Raw genomic sequence first — 19073 nt, 5'->3', positions numbered from 1 at the left:
GAAGCGCTGCTACATCAAGGTCGAAGATCTAGGTTGAAGTAGCTGGACGGAGATGCTGACTTGGTGGTTGGAGGAGGTTTGTGTCTAGGTTGAAGAGTCTCAAGAAAAAATATTGAAGGAAGAGATTTTGACTGGGTTTCCCCCTAGATAGGGTTTTGCCTTGGCAGAGTGCCTACATCTTGTATCTTGTGTTTTTGTGATCTTCATACACACATAATTTGATAATTGCTTGATGAAAGATAATATGACAAAGAAGTAAAAGAAGCTAACATAATTAAGAAGTAATTATCAAGACCCTAACTCTACCAACATTGATTTCTCAACATGGTATTAGAGCTAAGGTCAAAGAAGATTGAAGATCACTCTGTTGGCTTGAAGGAAATGGGTACTCCCTCTATGATAAGAATGGAATTCAATACTGCAGGAAGCTGGATCAAGAAGATCTTCTTCTACTTTTTCAACAAGGTCAAAAATCGAGGGTTTTTGGCTGCACTTACTGGTTCACTTAATGATGATAATGCATGGATTATTGACAATGAAACATCAAGGCATGTGACAAGGGAGAGTAAACAACTTCACACTCTATCAAAGGAACCATGTTCTCATGCAGTGGAATTGGGAGACAGTAAAAGCTATGCTGTTAGAGACCTCGGATCAACATCTTTGATGTTGGAGAATGGAGCTAAGCTACATCTCAGCAATATACTATATGTTCCAGGTTTTAAAACGAATTTTCTTTCAATTTCTTGTTTAGAAGATAAAGGGGATAGAGTTGCTTTTGTTGATGGAGAGGTTTTGGTTTGGGGAAAAGATTCAAGTATTGATAAAGCTAGGGTTATTGGAGTTCATGAGGCAAGCTTATATAGAGGCATAATACCATCTCCTCAAGTTTTAGTTCATATTGAAATCAATCCTATTGAGCTATGACATCGAAGATATGGTCATCTACACTGCAAGGACATTCCCACTCTAAATCAACTAGTTCATGGCATCCCCAATATCAAAGAAGATTGTGAAGGAGTTTGCAAGGGATGTTCTTTGGGTAAACATATAAGAAAACCATTTACAAATAATGAAAAAATGTCTAAAGAAATATTACACCTCATTCATTCTGATGTGTGTGGGTCTATGTCTGACAAATCACTTCGAGGTCATCTTTGTTGTGCAACATTCATGAATGATCACTCTAGAAAGACATGGCTCTACCTTCTCAAGGAAAAGGATGAAGTATTTGAGAAATTCAAGGAGTTTAGATTTCAAGTGGAAACCCAACCGAAAGGAAAATAAAGACTTTGAGATATGACAATGGTGGGGAATACATTTAAAGAATTGATTGCATATTGTAAAGAAGCAGGAATTAAGAGGGAGCTCATTGTTCCCTACTATCCTGAACAAAATGGAGTAGCCGAAAGAAAGAGTGGACAATTGCAGAAGTTATACAAACAACGCTCCTTCATCAAGACTTACCAAAATGTCTATGGGGAGAAGCAGCAATGACAACAATATATATTCAAAACAGAAGTCCTCATAGAATTTTTGAGAATATGACACCTGAGGAAGCATTCACAGGGACCATCTTTGAATCTTTGGGAGTCCTACCTATATCCACATTCCAAAGGAAAAACGAAAGAAGTTAGATTCTACAAACATCAAAGGGATCTTTGTTGACTATAGTCTCTTTTCAAAAGCATATAGAATCTACATCAAGGAAGGAAGACATATTGAAGTAAGAAGGGACGTTATAAAATCATGTCTACACAAGATCCAAAGACATTCCTATTGATTCCGATGACGCAGATATACCAATATTCGAAGAAGAAGAAGTAAAACACGCCAATTCATCTACAATTCAAGAAGAAGAAGAAGGACGAAGTGAGCATATTCAACCTGTGGTCACACCAAATACAAGGAAAATGCCAAATTGGTTAAAAGATACTCTTGAAGATGCCGAAGGACATGGAGCTATGAAAGGAACATTTAGAGAAAGTAAAAGGTCGAAAATATATTCTAGATATGCTGCATATATGACAAAACTGATTAAAATTGAATCATCTTCATTTGAAGAAGCTACGCATTAAGAAGTATGGAAGAAGGCAATGCATGAAGAATATCAATGCATCATGAAGAATGGGGTTTAGGAAATCGTTTCTAGACCTAGTGACAAATCAGTTGTCACTTCCAAATGGATCTACAAGATCAAGCACGCTGTTGATGGAAGTATAGGCTAATACAAAGTTAGATTTGTTGCAAGGGGTTTCTCTCAAAAGGAAGGGATAGATTATGAAAACAATGTAAACTTTGAAACGGAAACTCATACTGTTACCCGTTTTGTAGAGATAGCAAACAAGTGATCCGATTTTGAAAAGGGGTGATGCAGAACACACGTGTTTTTTAGAGCATAGTTTTTGGCACTATAATTTTTATTTATTTATTTATATATATATTTTTATGTGCATTGTGTTTTAGAATGGTGAGTTTTTTACGCCGATTTAAAAACGTGGTAATTCTACACCAGGCCTTTTTTTAAAAAGGCTTTTTTAATTTAATTTTTTTATTTTCTAATGTATGAAATGTAAATAATTAGTTTGTAAATTTAATAATTTTTGAAGTGGTTTTTTTCTTCATATTTTCTTATTTTAATTTTAATTTTATTTTTTTTGTGGTGAGGTTTTTATTGTTTTGCATATTTAAAGAAGAAAGTCGATATTTTGAATTTTCGATATTCTACATATTTATGCATCATTAATTAATTTTTCAATCCACAAGAAATAATTGTTTCTAAAAAACAATATTTTTTTAACAATGGACATAAAAATAGCCATTTTTAACATAAATATAACTAAAAAGCTATACGTTTTGATAATTTTTTGCTACAATTGACATGCGAAAATCACAATTTTTATACGAAAATTTTAACTAAAAATGGTTAAATAATACATTATTTTTATGAATTTCATGTCAAAAAAAATAATAATAATAATTTTTTTCTTCAAAAAATAATGATTAACTTAAAAATTAATGTGAAAATCACATATTACAAATATTGAATGCATAACAACCTTAATTGAGTCAAAACATTACAAGTATAACTACTTAATAGTTACAAAAATGAGCTTGATTTCCAAGTATAACTTAAATTTAATCAACAATGTCATGTAATCCAAACTCTTCGTCCTCTAGAGTTTCATCATTATTTTCTTCCACAATATTTTCTGATTCCTTTTGCTCATTTTCGTCTTCTAATGGATCTTTGATCTATGCGAATCTCCCATATATGTCTTTTCAAACATTCCATGTAATGGTGGTTGGGGTTCCTTTGTCTTTTTTGCCACACGTGATTCACTAAAGTCCCATTTCTTCAACCCAATTTCTTGCATTGCATCCGGAAGAAATTGAAAAGCATTAATTCTTTGCTGAATGAAATTGCATTGTAATGGATCTTTTTCAATTGTAATGCAATTTCTTCCTTTTTGAAGGCACCATGCTAGTGTTGTACCTAATTATCAAGCACAAAAGAAATAATGAAGTAAATTAGTACAATGACATATTAATTAAAAAATAACATATTGAAATTCAATTCCATATAATAAAACTTACCTGAGCCAGAAAATAAATCGAAAACCCAATCTCCTTCATTTGAACATATGTTTATAAGATAGTTAATCAATAATTGTGGTTTTTGATAAATGTTAACTATCTTTCATTTTGCTTCTTTGTCTTCATATGTTGGTTTTCTCACAACAACATCATAAGTCAGTGTTTGGCTATGACTCTTTCCGCCTACTCGGTTAAAAATCATAGACATATAGCTATCATCTTTTTCCCAACTATCAATATGAATGAACTCACAATAATTTATAAATAGTTGATCTTCACGGTTAAGAAGATTTGACTTTTTCCTGTGACATGAAATAGTAAAAGTTCAATCAACTTGTACATAAATGAGTTTTTCAACATTAATCAAATATACATTTTAAACGTCTTACCATGTAAGCTGCATCCTTGAATTTGTCTTCCCCTTGAAGCTTGACAATATCATTGCCAATTGTGTCTGAATGAAATGTCACAAATCTCCATAATGGTGATGACGTGACTTCTACAAATCTCGCAACCACTTTACTGAGAGCTTGATAAGTATAAGGGTCACTATCATAGTCAATGTTTAGAATATTGAAACGATGGGGAATATCTGCAATAACTAGGGCATAATCCCTTTTAGGTATGAGTTTAGCAATGTCTTCACAATCGCCTTGTATTATTTGATATTGAATAGTGTCTAGTCCATTCCAAATGAAATGAGTAAGAGTTGGATCAAGTTCAACATTCTTAATACGTTGCTTCCTCAGTGTTTCGATTTTTATTTTTTCAATAAAGGTTCTGAAGCTATTTGGTGCTTCATTATCATCCTTCTTCATCTTTTATAAAATAAACAAATATATGTGTAAGTTATAAATTAAAAATAGTACACAGATTCATTTGTGTAGATCAAGATACCTTTTTAAATGCAAGATAAAAAGATTTTAATGTTGATGTAGAACTTGAATCTGGATAGTTTCATACAACATCATCCCAACTATCTTCATTCAACAATTTAACCATTTGTTCTTGAATTTTTATGTAAACTTTGTGACTGCATAGATAAAGTAACAAAAATTTAATATAATGATATGTATAACAAATACTACCAAGAACAACATGTTTTATTTAAAAGAAAATTGTAATCTAGAAATAAATAAAAATAATTCAACAAACTTACTTTTGAAATTCCTCAGACATTTCCTCCAATGATAATTCCTCTGACCTCACACGAGATAATATTGTTTTGACAATTTTTTCATCTTTCACTCCTTGCATTGCTCTCCAAGTGTGATAGTCATATCTTCTGGAAGCTGTCTCATTTTAAGAGCTGATTTACTGTTGCTACATATCAAGGGCTTAGACTTTTTGACCTTCTGGATTTTAATGCCAATGTTTTCCCATATGTTAAAAATGTTATCAATCAACTTCCAAACATCTCCAGTTCCAAATGCCAATTGGAAAATGTTATCAACACCTCTGAATATATCACTAATAGTTTTGCTTTTTCCATCTTTTGAATTGCTTTTCCGGTATCGAACACATATCTATGACTCTTCCCATCACCTCATAAATTCCATTATCATTCGGTATATCAATATATAAATATATATTCACATTTTGACTTTCTCTTTCTTTCACATACCAGATTCTTGATGGAAATTTCACCTCTTTTGAATTCTTCCAGTATGAAATCATCTTCTTATCATTTGAGGCTCTTGAAAGTTTTTTAGCCATGAGCTCAGGTTGAGTTCGTCCACCAATTTTTTTTGAAGATGCACTTTTAAGAGTCTTTGGACCAGAAAGATTCACAGAAATTTTCTTTGATGCCATTTTCCTGAAAAATAGAAACACATAAATCAGTAAATAACGAAAACATATTAACTTAAATCCACAATGAAAATATATCATAAATTTTTAATTTATATAATCAGATAATTGAAATTAAAAAAATATTAACACTAAGAAATAGTAGAAGCCCACCGACACCACCCCGTCCATCTGCGGAGTGGCGGGCGATTCCGAGAATCGCGCAACCTCCGTGGGCAGACGGGTGGGCCACCATGGTGGCGTAGGATGGGGTTGCGGCACATCCTCACCACACCACCTAGGCGGCGTCCTCGCCCCTTCTGCCCCCACACCCTCTCCCGGCCTAGCCGGCCCCCCACCCTCACACAACGCCGCCACCCTGCACCCCACCCGTCGCCTCCCCTTCCCCTAGCCCCCACGCCGCCAAGCCCCCCCCCTCGCGCTCCTCACACTCGCCCCCTTCCCTGCACCCCACCCGCCCGCAATCGGCCGACCCCCCGCTCCCCTCCCCACACTCCCCTACCCTACCCCCTACCCCCCTTCCCTGTCGCACCCCACCCTCACCCCACTCGTCCCCCCCTACACCCCTCGCCCCACCCTACCAACCGCACCCTCACCACCCCCTCACGCGCCCCCAACCCACCCACCTCCTCCTTCCCTGCCCACCTTGCAATTGGTGGCCACCCGCTCCGCCCCCCACTCCCCTCCCTACTCGCCCCCTCCCCACACTCCCCTACCCTGTTCCCCCTCCCCCTAGCCCCCCCCCCTCACGCCTCTCCCTCCCCACTCACTGACCCCGCACCGCACCCACCCACCCCGCAATCGGCTGGCCACCCCACCCGCCCCCCCTTCCCCCGTCCACCCCTACTGCTTACCCCCCGCACCCGCTCCGCCCCCCTCCGACACTCCCCTACCCTAGCCGCCTCCTCCCCCCTCTCCACCCGTCACCCTACCCCACCCCCTCACGATCCTCGCACTCGCCCCCTCCCCCTATCTCCACCCCTCACGCCCCTCCTAGCCGCCCTCTCCCTACCCTCCACCCTACCCGCCCCATCCCTCCTGCCCCCTTACCCCCCATTCCACCCAATCCCCCCCGCAATCGGCCGGCCACCCCACCCCCTCCTTTCCCCGCTCACCCCTACCCACTACCTCCACCTCCCATCCACCCCCACCCATCCGCCTCTTCTCGCCCCCTACCCCTCACCCCACCCCCTCATGCTCCTCCTACCCGCCCCCTCCCCCCACCCCCTCACGCCCTTCCCACCCCGCCCCTTCCCCCCACCCCCACCCTACCCGCCCGCCCGCCTGCAGGGTGGTGCGGGGTGGGCGGCGGCGCCCCACCCCGCGCTACCTCGGCGGCCCGCCCACCTGTCGGGGTGGCGCGAGGTGGGCGCTCGGAATCGGACAGCCACCCTAGCCAGGCGGGCGGGCCTCCGGGGTGGAAAGAGGTGGGCGACGGCTGCTCGCCCGGGGTGGCTGATTCTCTAGGCCGGGCGTGCGGGTCGTCGGGGTGGCACGGGGTGGGCGGCGGCGCCCCACCCTGCGCCACCTCGGCAGCCCGCCCACTCGTCGGGGTGGCGCGGGGTGGGCACTCGGAATTGGCTGGCCACCCTAGCCGGGCGGGCGGGCGGGCCGCCGGGGTGGCACAGGGTGGGTGGCGGTGCCCCTCTCCATGCCACCTCGGTGGCGTGCCCGCCTGCTCAAGGTGAATCGGCCAGCCACCCCGGGCGGGCAGGTGGGCCGCTGGGGTGGCGTGGGGAGGGGGCGGGTAGGGTGGGAGGTGGGGAGGGGGCGGATGGGAGGGGCGTGAGGGGGTGGGGTGAGGGGTGGGGGTGCGAGGAGGGGGCCGATGGGAGGGGCGTGAGGGGGTCGGGTGAGGGGTGCGGGGTAGGAAGGGGCGCGTGGGAGGGAGGAGGGGGCTGGTAGGGTAGGGGAGTGTGGGGAGGGGGTGACACGGGTGGCAGGGAGGGGAGGGTGGCGGGTAGGGATGGGCGGGGGTAGGGGGGGTGAGTGCGGTGTGTGGGGGAGGACAGGGCGGGTTAGGGGAGGAGGAGGGGCGTGAGGGGGGGGGGGATGGGTGCAGTTAGGGGTACGGGGCGAGGAGGGGAGTGCGGTTGGGTGGGGCGGAGGGAGGGCGGGTGTGGAGTAGGGGTGGCATGGGGTGAGCGGGGGAGGGGGGATGGGGTGGGGTAGGCGGGCGAGGGGGGCGTCAAGAGGGGGGAGAGGTAGGAGGGGTGGGGAGTAGGGGGGCTGGGGGGGGTTGGGTGAGGTGGGGTGGTCCGTCGATTGCAGGTTGGGGGGGGAAGGGGAGTGAGTGGGGTGGGGTGAGATGGGTCGGTGGGAGGCGCGTGGGGGGGGCATGGGGCGGCTGGAGTGGGGGACGGGGGTAGCGGTGGGAGGTGGGGGTGGGCTTGGGGTGAGTGGGGGGCGGGTGGGTGGGGTCGAGGGAGAGGGGGCGAGGTAGGGTAGGGGAGTGTGGGGAGGGGGCGGCTGGCTTGCCGATTGTGGGGTGGGGGTGCCCAGCTTTGCTGGGCCCACCATGCTCACTACGGAAGTATTGGTTAATTTGGCTGACAAAAAGTATTAATCTTAAAAAAAAAATTCTACTTCATTAAACTAATTTAATATGAAAAGTTTCAAGGAAAAACATTTAACTGACCTTTCAATTGCGAGAATTATTCGTTGATCCAGATTGGATCGTTAAATTTTTTGTCATCCATCTCGATGCATTTTGAGTGGAAAAAGTGGAGGAATCAACATACGTGATTGTTTTTACTTGTGGGACCCAGTTTGGCAAAATGAGGCCTAAAATATTTTAGGAGTGTTTTGAGGCATCAAACGACGTTTTTTGGGGTTAAAACTTGTCGCTTTAGTGCAACACATTTTCATGCTATTCTACATACAAAGATCTTTCAAACGATGCAAGAAGCACGTCAATCAGAGTCCGTATGCAAAAGTTATGCCACTCAGAAGTTGACCTTTCTATTTTCACACCTATAATTTAGAAAGATGTCGCGTCAACCCCCATTCTTCATGGAAATGGGGCTAGCCACATGTTTGTGATGTAAAAGACTCTAGAAGAGTTTGTATTCTAAGTCTAATTAAGAGTTGATGTAGTCAAACTTAACCATTAGTAGGCTATCAGGCTGTGTTATAATCGAGCCACTATGAGGAAGAGGATTCCATTCTTTTGAGAAATTTTTTTTCCATAGCTAAGAAAAGATAGTGATGATAGATAGGAGGTAGAGCACACAAAGATGATCCATGCACTGTAGCAGTCCACGGTCCACATGCATTACTTATTTGTACCTGTAGCCATATTTCTAGACAGAGAAAGAGAGTGAAGCAGTCTCACCTTCCAACTGGGTTTTGTCTCGAAAGGGTTTCCCAGAGAGCATATCTTGTGTCTTATGTGTGTGTGTGAGCTTATTTTTTCTTTCTCTACCTTTCTACATAATTTTCATTCGCATGCATGCACTAATTGTAGTTAAATCTACAGATCCAAAATTTTATTAAAACTGTGATAGTGTAAAAATTCAGTTTTATAACATATTATTATCTGATCTGTTGTGACGAACTGTCTAGTGGAATATCCATGGCAATTTACGGATCAATGCTAGAGGAATTAAATGCTCCTTTTAGATCTATGACAATATTAATAATGCAAAGGCTATTGTGACCCATGGTTCAATTCTACTTGAGAGGGCGTGGGTGGCTTTGTAGACAATATATGGATTTCTTGGTAGTTTGAGAGATCTTGGGATCCATTATATCGACCAATATAGATGTTGTGGCTTTCAGGGGGTCAAATTGGACTCTTTCCAACTTATGTAAGGACAATGTTAGCTCGTAAAGGATTATATTTTTGGAAGGATTTGTGGAATTGAAACACTTAGTAGTGGTACACATGGAGGATTGTCTATCAGGCTCAAATCCTTTTTCGTGGTGATAACATGTTTTAGAAGGTCTTTTCCATATGATTTTAGAGTGTTGTTGATCTAAAATGCAAGTGCATGGGAAATGCTCTCTATGATGTGATTGGAGTTGTAGAATGGGAAGCATATTTATATCTACGAAACAAACGATCTTTATGAGGTGGTTAGGCACTCCTTTGATGTAGGTACCCACTTATGAGGATGCATGCTTTGTTATACCAACAAGCTTAGTCGTAGAAAACATGGTCTAATATCACCCCTTACATGTACCCGCTCATCCTTAGGAAAGCATTTCCATGGACTTTATGGAATGCTTACCAATAAGAAGATACATGACTCCTTGTTTGTGGTAGTTGACAAGTTCAACAAGTGTGTGTTCTGATGCCTTGTAAAAATACCATCAGTGGGAAAGAAGTAGCAACCTTATTCCTTGGATAGTCATGGGTGCACTTTGGGATACAAAGGAGCAATGTTTCAGACACATACAAGATTTCTAAGTCCATTTTGGACTATATTATGGGAGAATATGGACACAAAGTTAAATAGGTCTACAACATTTCATCCTTAGATAGATGGATAGACACAAGTAGTCAACAAGACTTTGGTGCAACATTTGGGGGGTTATAATCACAAGAATCAACTTAAGATGAAAATATGCTATATATACAACACTCTTACAATAGATTAGTTTATACATCTACTGGTAAGTCCCTATTTAAAACTTATTTTGGATATTTGCCACCTTCACCTTTGGATATTGCATATGGGCAACAAGGAGTGAGGTAAGATCTTATAGGGATGCAAATTTTGTTGAGAAGATCAAGCAAATCCATATACAAGTATAAGAGACACTACATAAGTCACAAGAAAGATATAAGGCTAGGCATGATCAACATAGAACAAAGAAGTCCTTTAAGGTGGGAGAAAGAGTATGGTTACATTTGAATAAGGAGAGACTATAGGGTCTTGGTAAAAAAATCAGGCCTTTGCAATATGCACCTTTTGAGACACTAGAAAAGGTACATGCACATTTACTCAGTGGTAAATGTAGAGAATATGGAGCTCTATGTCCTTCCATGCTAGATTAAGAAGAGGAACATGTCTTGCCTTCTACAAAGTATTTTGCACTAGATGCTAAGGTAGAGCTAGAAAATGATACAATTTTGTAGAAGAGGTCCAGAGCTACAAGACATGGGAAACATGACCTTTGAAAAATTAGGTTGAAAAGATAGGTTCCAAATAAGGCTAAAAGGCACAACCAAGAGAAGGTGGAGGGAAAATTTTCTCACCTCATTTAGTAGAAGCTTTTGGGAACCAAAAGCCTTCAAAAATAGGAAGATATGATCCATATTGGATCATTATATCATCTGTCATCCATCTTAATGCTTTTAGAGTGGAAAAAGTGAAGGAATCAACTCATAGGACCATTTTTACTTGTAGCACCCAGTTTGGAAAATTTGGCCTGAAATATTCCAAGAGTAGTCTGAGGCATCAAATGATTTTTTTTGGGGAAAAACTTTTCTTCTTAAGTGCAAAACCTTTTTGTATTATTCTAAACACAAAATTCTTTCCAATGACATAAAAATCAGCTCAATTGGAGTCCTTATGCAAGAGTTATGCCACTACAAAATTGGCCTTTCTATTTTTATCACCATTATTTGAGGGGATGCCACCTCAACCCCCATTATTCATGGAAAATGGGCTAGCCATGCTATCATGAGGAAGAAGACTCTAGAAGTCTTAGAGTCCATATTGTAACTCTAGCTAAGAGTAGGAGTCAAACCTAATCACTAGTAGGTTATTGAGTTGTGTTATAACCAAACCAATAGAAGAGAAAGTGGTTCCATTCTATTCCAATGCATTTTGTTCCATAGATGAGCATAATGGATGAGTGGTTGGGGAGAGAGTAGCATAGAGGATTTATGCATTGTAACACCCTGCATGCCACATACCTTATTTCTTTGTACTAGCATCCATTTTCTATTCACATAAAGAGAGCAAAGTAGCCTCACCTTTTGGCTAGGTTTTCTCTCGAAAGGGTTTCCCAGAGTATGTCTCGTGTCAATTGTGGTTTATGAATTTTTATTTTCTTGTTCACCGTTTTCTGCATAATTATAATTTGCATGCATACACAATACATAATAGGGAAAAATAAACCCTCGTATTGTAGATTTTGAATTTTAAGATTAATTTTATTAGACTTGTTTTGATGATTTGTCCATTGGAATATCCACTATATTTTATGGATTACCAAGTTTTTTTCATAAATAAATAATTCCAATGCTTCATAATATTTCTATGCATTGATGCTTATAAAACAACAACCATAATAGTGCCTTATCATTTTTAGACACACTGGTTCTTACAATAAAATAGCCACACTGATGCTTTATAATTGTCTATTACTCAATGTTTAATGACAAAAGACATGCCAATGCTTAAAATAAATTATTAACATAGATGTTTTGATACTATAACAATGCACTAGTGTGTTGCACATGCAACAACTAAAAAGGAACAGTATTGGTGCATAAAAATTATAAAAGCACCAGTGCACTGTAAGACAAGAAATAATAACTTGATGCATAATATTATCAAGAGCACCAATATTGGTAGTTTCGAAATGACATATCCAGTGCGTAATACTTGAATACACACCTATGATTTTAGTGCTAAATATAAGTGCACAAGTGCAACCATTTTGTAGATGCATTGATGCATGTAAATAGAGAGTGCACTACTAAAAAACCTCCACTATAACCTCTGCTAGTGATTTTTTTTTAGTTATAAGGAACATCCATTTAGAGTTCCAGTAAAACCTTTGTGTTGAATAATGGAGGTTGTAGGATAAGTAGTTTTGAAAAGTTTCGTAATTTTTTTAACACTAAAAATATACGTTGAAACCTTTGATACAACAATTTTCCTTGTAGTGAGGTTGGATTGCAAGTGCTTTAGTTGCTAGATTGACAAGTGTTATAAGCAATTGTCCCTTGGATACTTGTATTTTGCAAAAGAGATGTAGATGGTTGGTTGTGCTCCCTTTTTTTATCTTTCTAACATTCTTTGTGTTAATAAAGTTAAGGAATCCATCTTTGGTGCCACCCATACATTTGGGTTGTAGGATATTTACTTGAATGAATGTTGGCATCCCTTACAATGCATTGTTTGGCTAGGCAATATTGAATAATTGGATGTGTAAAAGTATTGTGGGGATGCTTTAAGGTCGCGATTGGATATGCACCCATTGTTAGAGAACTTGGTTTTACATCTGATAAACCATAGCTTAAAATTAGTTAGGAGTAGACTTTAAGTGAAGAGGTGTAATTTGGGTGTAGTAGGCACATGTTGGTCAAGCCCTAGTGACGAAGGGAGTCAAGCCCTAGTGACTAAGGGAATGTAGTGCCACACAATTAGGGATGATGAGATGAATTTTTTTGAGCAAGAATCTTATGTTGGTGACAATATATGTGTAATGCTTATAAACAAAAGCTTAAAAAAAGGGTTGAACTTTGTAACACATCTATAAAGTTTTTAGTTTCTTCCATCATATTCCTTCATCTTTCATTTAAGTACAATCTAGTGGAACTATATAATTTGGCATTTCTCAAACATTTTTTCAAGCTCATGAAGTCTCTACTTGAAAGACTAGCTATGCAATGACATATCTTGTCCAGTTACGATTTGTGTATTACAAGGAGGATGAACTTGATATTGTTATGAATTATTACTTTGACTTGGGTTAGAATGTTTGTTGTAGGATGAATTATGGAACTTCAATATCGTATACATATCTATTATGTTTTGAAATGCTTGCTTGGTTAATGAACTTGTAATGATGTATACTCACAATATTAGTAGATTGATTGTGTGTGAATAATTCATAGTCACGATGTTGATGGATATTAATATCCATGTATGAGTATGAGCTAATATCCATGTATGAGTATGAATATGATTATCCATGCATGAGTAAGAATACTCAGTAACCATGCATGAGTATGAACTAATATCCATGTATGAATATGAGCCTTGATATTTCCTCTAGGCTATCTACCTTTTTTATGGTAGTGGCCTTGTGCCTATTAATAAATCCCTTTACAATGTGGAAGAGTTTCAAATTTCAATGATTGGAGTAGGTCCTATTTATTTCTAAATTGGTTTAAATGAATTCCCATAAACTTGGTTCTTGGGGGATGTCCCTTTTCCCCTAAGCTTACACAAAGTTTTTCTTGTTGCCTCCATTTCCTTCTTTGGGTCATCATCTGTAGGACAAGAAACTTGTATTCCATACATGCAACAATTCCTTCCATTATCAACTTGTTCCTTGTCTAACTTCCCTAGAGATTATGCATGATTGGATGATCAAATTAATTATTTCGCTTCATTTTTATGATGAGGAGGATATTGATCATATGGCCATCATTGAGAGCCATGGTCATCCATAATACATTCCCTGTCCTATCTTATAACTTACTATTTTTTTCACTATGGTTATCCTAAGATATACCCTCTAGGGTGTCGGTGTATCCATCCCTTCCAATCTCCCATGCCCATCCATGAATATTCAACATTCCCTCACTATAGTATTACTATTCTTTTCCACCCCATTTGTGGGTTATTATCCTAGGCTTGATATTCAATATTTGACATCTATAACTTGCAGGGAATGTTTAGGGTTTAATATTAAATGTTTAAACCTCCCTTCATATTTCAAGTATTACCTACAATGCTTTCCTACCATATGACACATACTAGCTTGGCTATGCTACAATAGTTTTAAAGCAACAACTTACTTCTAACTTCTATGGTTGACATTGTGCATCATTGTCAGTGATTGGGTTATGGACATTTGTAAAAATTGTAGGCTTGGGAGAAATGGAAGCCCACTTTTTATTGGGACCCAACTAAAATGGATTCTTTAATTTTTAATTACACAAGTCTTTCCACCAATAAGGTGTGTTATTCTTTCGACTTAATAGCATGAAAATCCTTTGCCTTTAGATAAGAAGTTGTCACATGCCCATGCTCAAAACAAATGAAACATTGTGGATTCATAATATAATATCTAGATGTCCAACTATGATTCTCAAACCCTAGTATAATTTCATTTGGGAGACCTTTACTTAAATATGAATAAATGTGAATTCGAACATATTACATTGAAGTGGTCACCTTTCCTTCAATGCTAGTTGTGCCAAAAGGCGCTTTCTACAAACTAATGAGGAAGATGTGTAATTAACTAATTCCACCCTCAACATGATATTGACATGTTGCATTTCAAAAATATTAATGATCCATAAACTGTCACTGATATTCCACTAGACTTTTCGTCACAATAGATCTATTAAGATATAATGAAAATCCAAAATCTACACTAGGAGGGTTAGCTTTTCCTTAGGTTTATGGGTTTATTAATAACTGTGTTATATTTATGCGTCCAATATATCAAATATGGGAAAAGAGAACAAACACATATACAATCACTCACAACCATAATAACACAAGATATGACATCCATCTGGAAGGTGAGGTTGCTTTTCTCTCTATTGCTTTGAATGAAAATGGATGCAAGTACAAAGGAATGATACTTGCCACCCATGAGATGCTATAGTGCATAGGGCCTCTCTCTCTCTCTCTCCATACACTCTCAACTACTCTCATTATCTCTAGAACAAAATTCGCTCTAATATAATGACACCGATTTTCCTCATAGTGACCCAATTATAATATAGTCTAATAGCCTACTAGAGTTTAAGTTTGCCTCCTTCAACTCTTAACAAGATTTACAATTTCGACTCTTCTAGATTATTCCTCATCATGATCACATCGCTAGCCTCTTTTCTATGAATGATGGGGGTTGGTGTGACATCCTCTTGAAGCATGGTGGTCAAAACATGAAGGTCAACTTCTGGGTGACATAACTTTTGCATACAAATTTTGATTGAGGTGATTCATGCGTTGTTGGTAAGGTATTTGTGTGTAGAATAGAAGTAGGGTGGTGCTACTTTTAAGCAACACGTTTTACTCCAAAAAATGCTATTTGATGCCTCAAAATGCTTCTGAAATGTTTCAGATCCCAATAGACCAAACTAGGCCCCGCTGCTAAAAATGATTCTGTGAGCTTATTCCTCCACTTTTTCCACTCTAAAAGCACCAAGATGGATGGAAAATAATATAATGATCTAATCTAGATTAATTAATAACAAAAAAAAATCAGTGTCAACTATAAACAAAATATTAGAATATCCAACTTAAGTAAAATAATTTTATATATAGATACCAGAGAGATAAAGTAATTGAAACTAAATGATTTCTTATGTGTAGAAAAACACTTTCTATAAATTAGTATGAGGGAGATGTGTGATTCCTTTTGTGATCAACATAGAGTTCACATGTGACATTTTAAAATGTTAATAACAAAAATAATATTTCAATGTGAGTAATAAATAAAATACTACAATGTCCACCTTAAATAAAACAAAATAATTCATAATAAATCTATATATATTTAGCGAATAGATTTTTTTTTTTACTTCTGAGTATTATAGATATGTTGAATTACTTCCATGCCCAATGTGAAGTTGACACATGAAATTAAAAAAATATTAATAGAAAAAATATTTTAATGTGAACCTTAAATAAAAATCCACTTTAAATTATATATATATATATATATATTAAAAATGAACTTTCTACAAACTAGTATGAGGGAAATGTGCAATTCTTTCTATATCTAATGTGGAATTGGTACGCCCATATGGTTTTGGATTGCTTGTGAATGGGTATTTTGCTAAGACACTCCATGCAAAAAGGACACCACTTTAAATCCCACATGGGCATTTACCCCACACAAAAAAAGGTGGAATTGACACATGGAGTTAAAAAAAACATTAATAATAATAAAAAATAATGTTGGCTATATATGAAATATTTCAATGCCTAATTTAAGCATTTTATGCAACTGAAAGCAATTTTTTTTAAAACATTTAAATGTTGTGTTGCTCACTATAAGGGAGATGCATAATTCCTTCTATGCTCAACATTATGGTGACACTCAAAAACCAATCTAGATCCATCTTAAATCCAAATCTAAAATGCTCTTATAAGGACCAAAATTTGAGGAAAAATTTACATCTCTAGGAAATTTGAGGAAACATTTACACCTTTAGGAATTTGATCACTCTCTGTTTATGGTTTTTAGAACATTTCACTGATGCGTTTCTAAATATGGGTGGGATGTATAATTCCTTTCATGATCAACATGGAGTTGACACGTGGTGTATTTGATCACTCTCTATATATGGTATTTAAAACATTTCATTGATGTGTTTCTAAGTATGAGGGAGATGCATATTTTTTTTCATGATCAACATGGAGTTGAAATGTGGTGTATTAAGCACAAGCGTAGATACATCTTAATTATGGATCTATCATGACCTAAAAGGGATCAAAATTTAAAGAAAAGTCCGTGTCTCTAGGGATTTGATCCCTATTAATACATGATAAATTTAAAATTAAGATAAGTTTACATTGTTAATAATAACAATTGAATTCACCCAAATAAATCACACAAAGAAATTACTTTACCACACTAAAAACCAATTTTAATGCCATTTTATACATATTACCAATCCAATTATAAATCACTGTAGTTACTATTATGGTAATCAATTCATATTCATGAAGTCATGTGACAAAAATTATTAACTTGCACTAACTTGATGTTATTATTAGTCTCTGGTAGGGAAAGGTTTAGCAATTGATTTTATGTTAATCACTGTTAATTTATCATTGACCAAGTCAATTTTTTTTATTTTATTTTATTTTATTTTATTATTATTATTATTATTATTATTTTTATTTTATTTTTATTTTTATGCTGTGGTTCACGGTCACTGAGTGGCCGCTACATCCACGGGAAAATATCAGGGCAGATCCACCCAAAGGGATCTGCCCATCGGCCAATCTTAACAGGCCTAACCCCGAGGGCGTCGAGGAGATTTGACCACGTGACCTCCCAAACTGGGAAAGTGCTTTAGCAATGGGAACTCGACCATTTGAGCTATCCCTTAGGGCTTGACCAAGTCAACTTATAATGTTTAACTATAAAAAATAAATATTTATTTTTTTATATTATTAAAAAAACTACCATAATTTAAAGGTTTTCTTGGAACCTCTAGCAATTGATTTTATGTTAATCACTATTAATTTAGCATTGACCAAGTCAACTTATAATGTTTAACTATGAAAAACAAATATTTATTTTTCAATATTATTAAAAAAAACTACCATAATTTAAAGGTCTTATTGCAATCTTTGCACAATCAAAATACATGTGGATCATTGTATCACATATTTTATGCCATAATTTATAGATAAGGTTGTTTATGCCATAATTTATAGATAAGGTTGCAATTTCATGTATGATTATATTTATGTAATGATTTTTTATTCTTAATCTTTGTAGGAAAACCATTTAAAAATAAAGTCCTTGAAAATAGCTCGTAAATAACATATTTACCATTAGTTACTTCCCACCATAATTTAAGCAAATTTTTGCATAAGAAATTGATATGAATAAGATGTAGATAAATATGCTTACTTCCCTCCATTATTTATGTTTTCCTTAGCACTTATATAGGAGTTAAATTGTAAATGTATAGACTTATTAGTGGTTACTACTCACCAAAAACAATTAAGTTATCCACTTTACATCTCAATTTGTTAGTTCTGACTAAAGCAAAACTATAGAATTCCATAACTATAGAATTCCATTTACTTATCGACCACAATTACTTTAACATTAACCAATATTAACTATAATTTTTATACAAATTTTCCCACTTACCACACTTACCACATTTATTTAATAAGGTCGAAAACCTTCTTCACGACCCACCCAAATTAGCCACCAACCTCAATTAACCCAAATACTTAAGCTCAAGAATAAATCGCTGTTAATATAAGAAAACGAACATTAGAGAGTACGAGTGTAAGAAAAGATAATCAAATTAAATGAAATGCAAATATATTCTTTAAAATATGATGACTTAAAGATATTAAGTAGCCGTTAGAATTTATATATAATAAAAATTTAAATTTAAATATAATAAAAATTTAAATTTATATATAATCAAAATACCGTTAAAATTAATAATGAGAAATAAAAAAATAAACCATCTCTATAATAAGATTAAAATTAATAAATTAATAAATAAAACTAAAATCAATATATTTACAATTTAAAGTTAATTTTAAAATTAACATCTCCAAAATGGATGGACGATTTAAAAAAGAGGAATTGATGATCTTTTTCCATTAAATTCGAAGCAACGCAACTCGGTGAAAAGTGGGGCGAAGACAAATTCGTCGGTAGCCCGTCTAGCTCAGTTGGTAGAGCGCAAGGCTCTTAACCTTGTGGTCGTGGGTTCGAGCCCCACGGTGGGCGAAGCTATATGTTGCTGTATTAGCAAAGTAGGAGTTTTACAGAATCTCGAATTAAACAGAAACCAGGAGAATTTTATGGTATCTCTTTCTCGCTTTATTTAATATTTATATCAACTCGAAACAAAATTTTAAAGTTAGCATTAATCCATTTGTAATTATATTAATAATTTCTGTTTTTTATTTAATAGAATCTTGTTCTCTTATGTATTTAGTTTAATAGTTTTATCAAATCAAAATTTTAGAATTAACATCAACCAATTTATTAGTATTATCTTATTACTATATTTTTATTTCTAGTAATGAATT

The 19073-nt window shown here is 37.5% G+C and overlaps 1 non-coding gene across 1 annotated transcript; it reads left to right on the top strand.

Moving 5' to 3' along the window:
* The first annotated feature begins 18695 nt into the window (after positions 1-18695).
* TRNAK-CUU (transfer RNA lysine (anticodon CUU)) lies at positions 18696-18768 on the top strand. The gene has a single exon. It is a non-coding gene; the product is annotated as a tRNA-Lys (tRNA).
* Positions 18769-19073: the final 305 nt, after the last annotated feature.

The sequence above is a fragment of the Pinus tabuliformis genome, chromosome 8 (assembly GCF_031772625.1).
Source record: "Pinus tabuliformis cultivar Carrire ecotype Pingquan chromosome 8, CPIR1, whole genome shotgun sequence".
Taxonomy (NCBI): domain Eukaryota; kingdom Viridiplantae; phylum Streptophyta; class Pinopsida; order Pinales; family Pinaceae; genus Pinus; species Pinus tabuliformis.
This window is presented reverse-complemented; position numbering and strand designations above follow the sequence as displayed.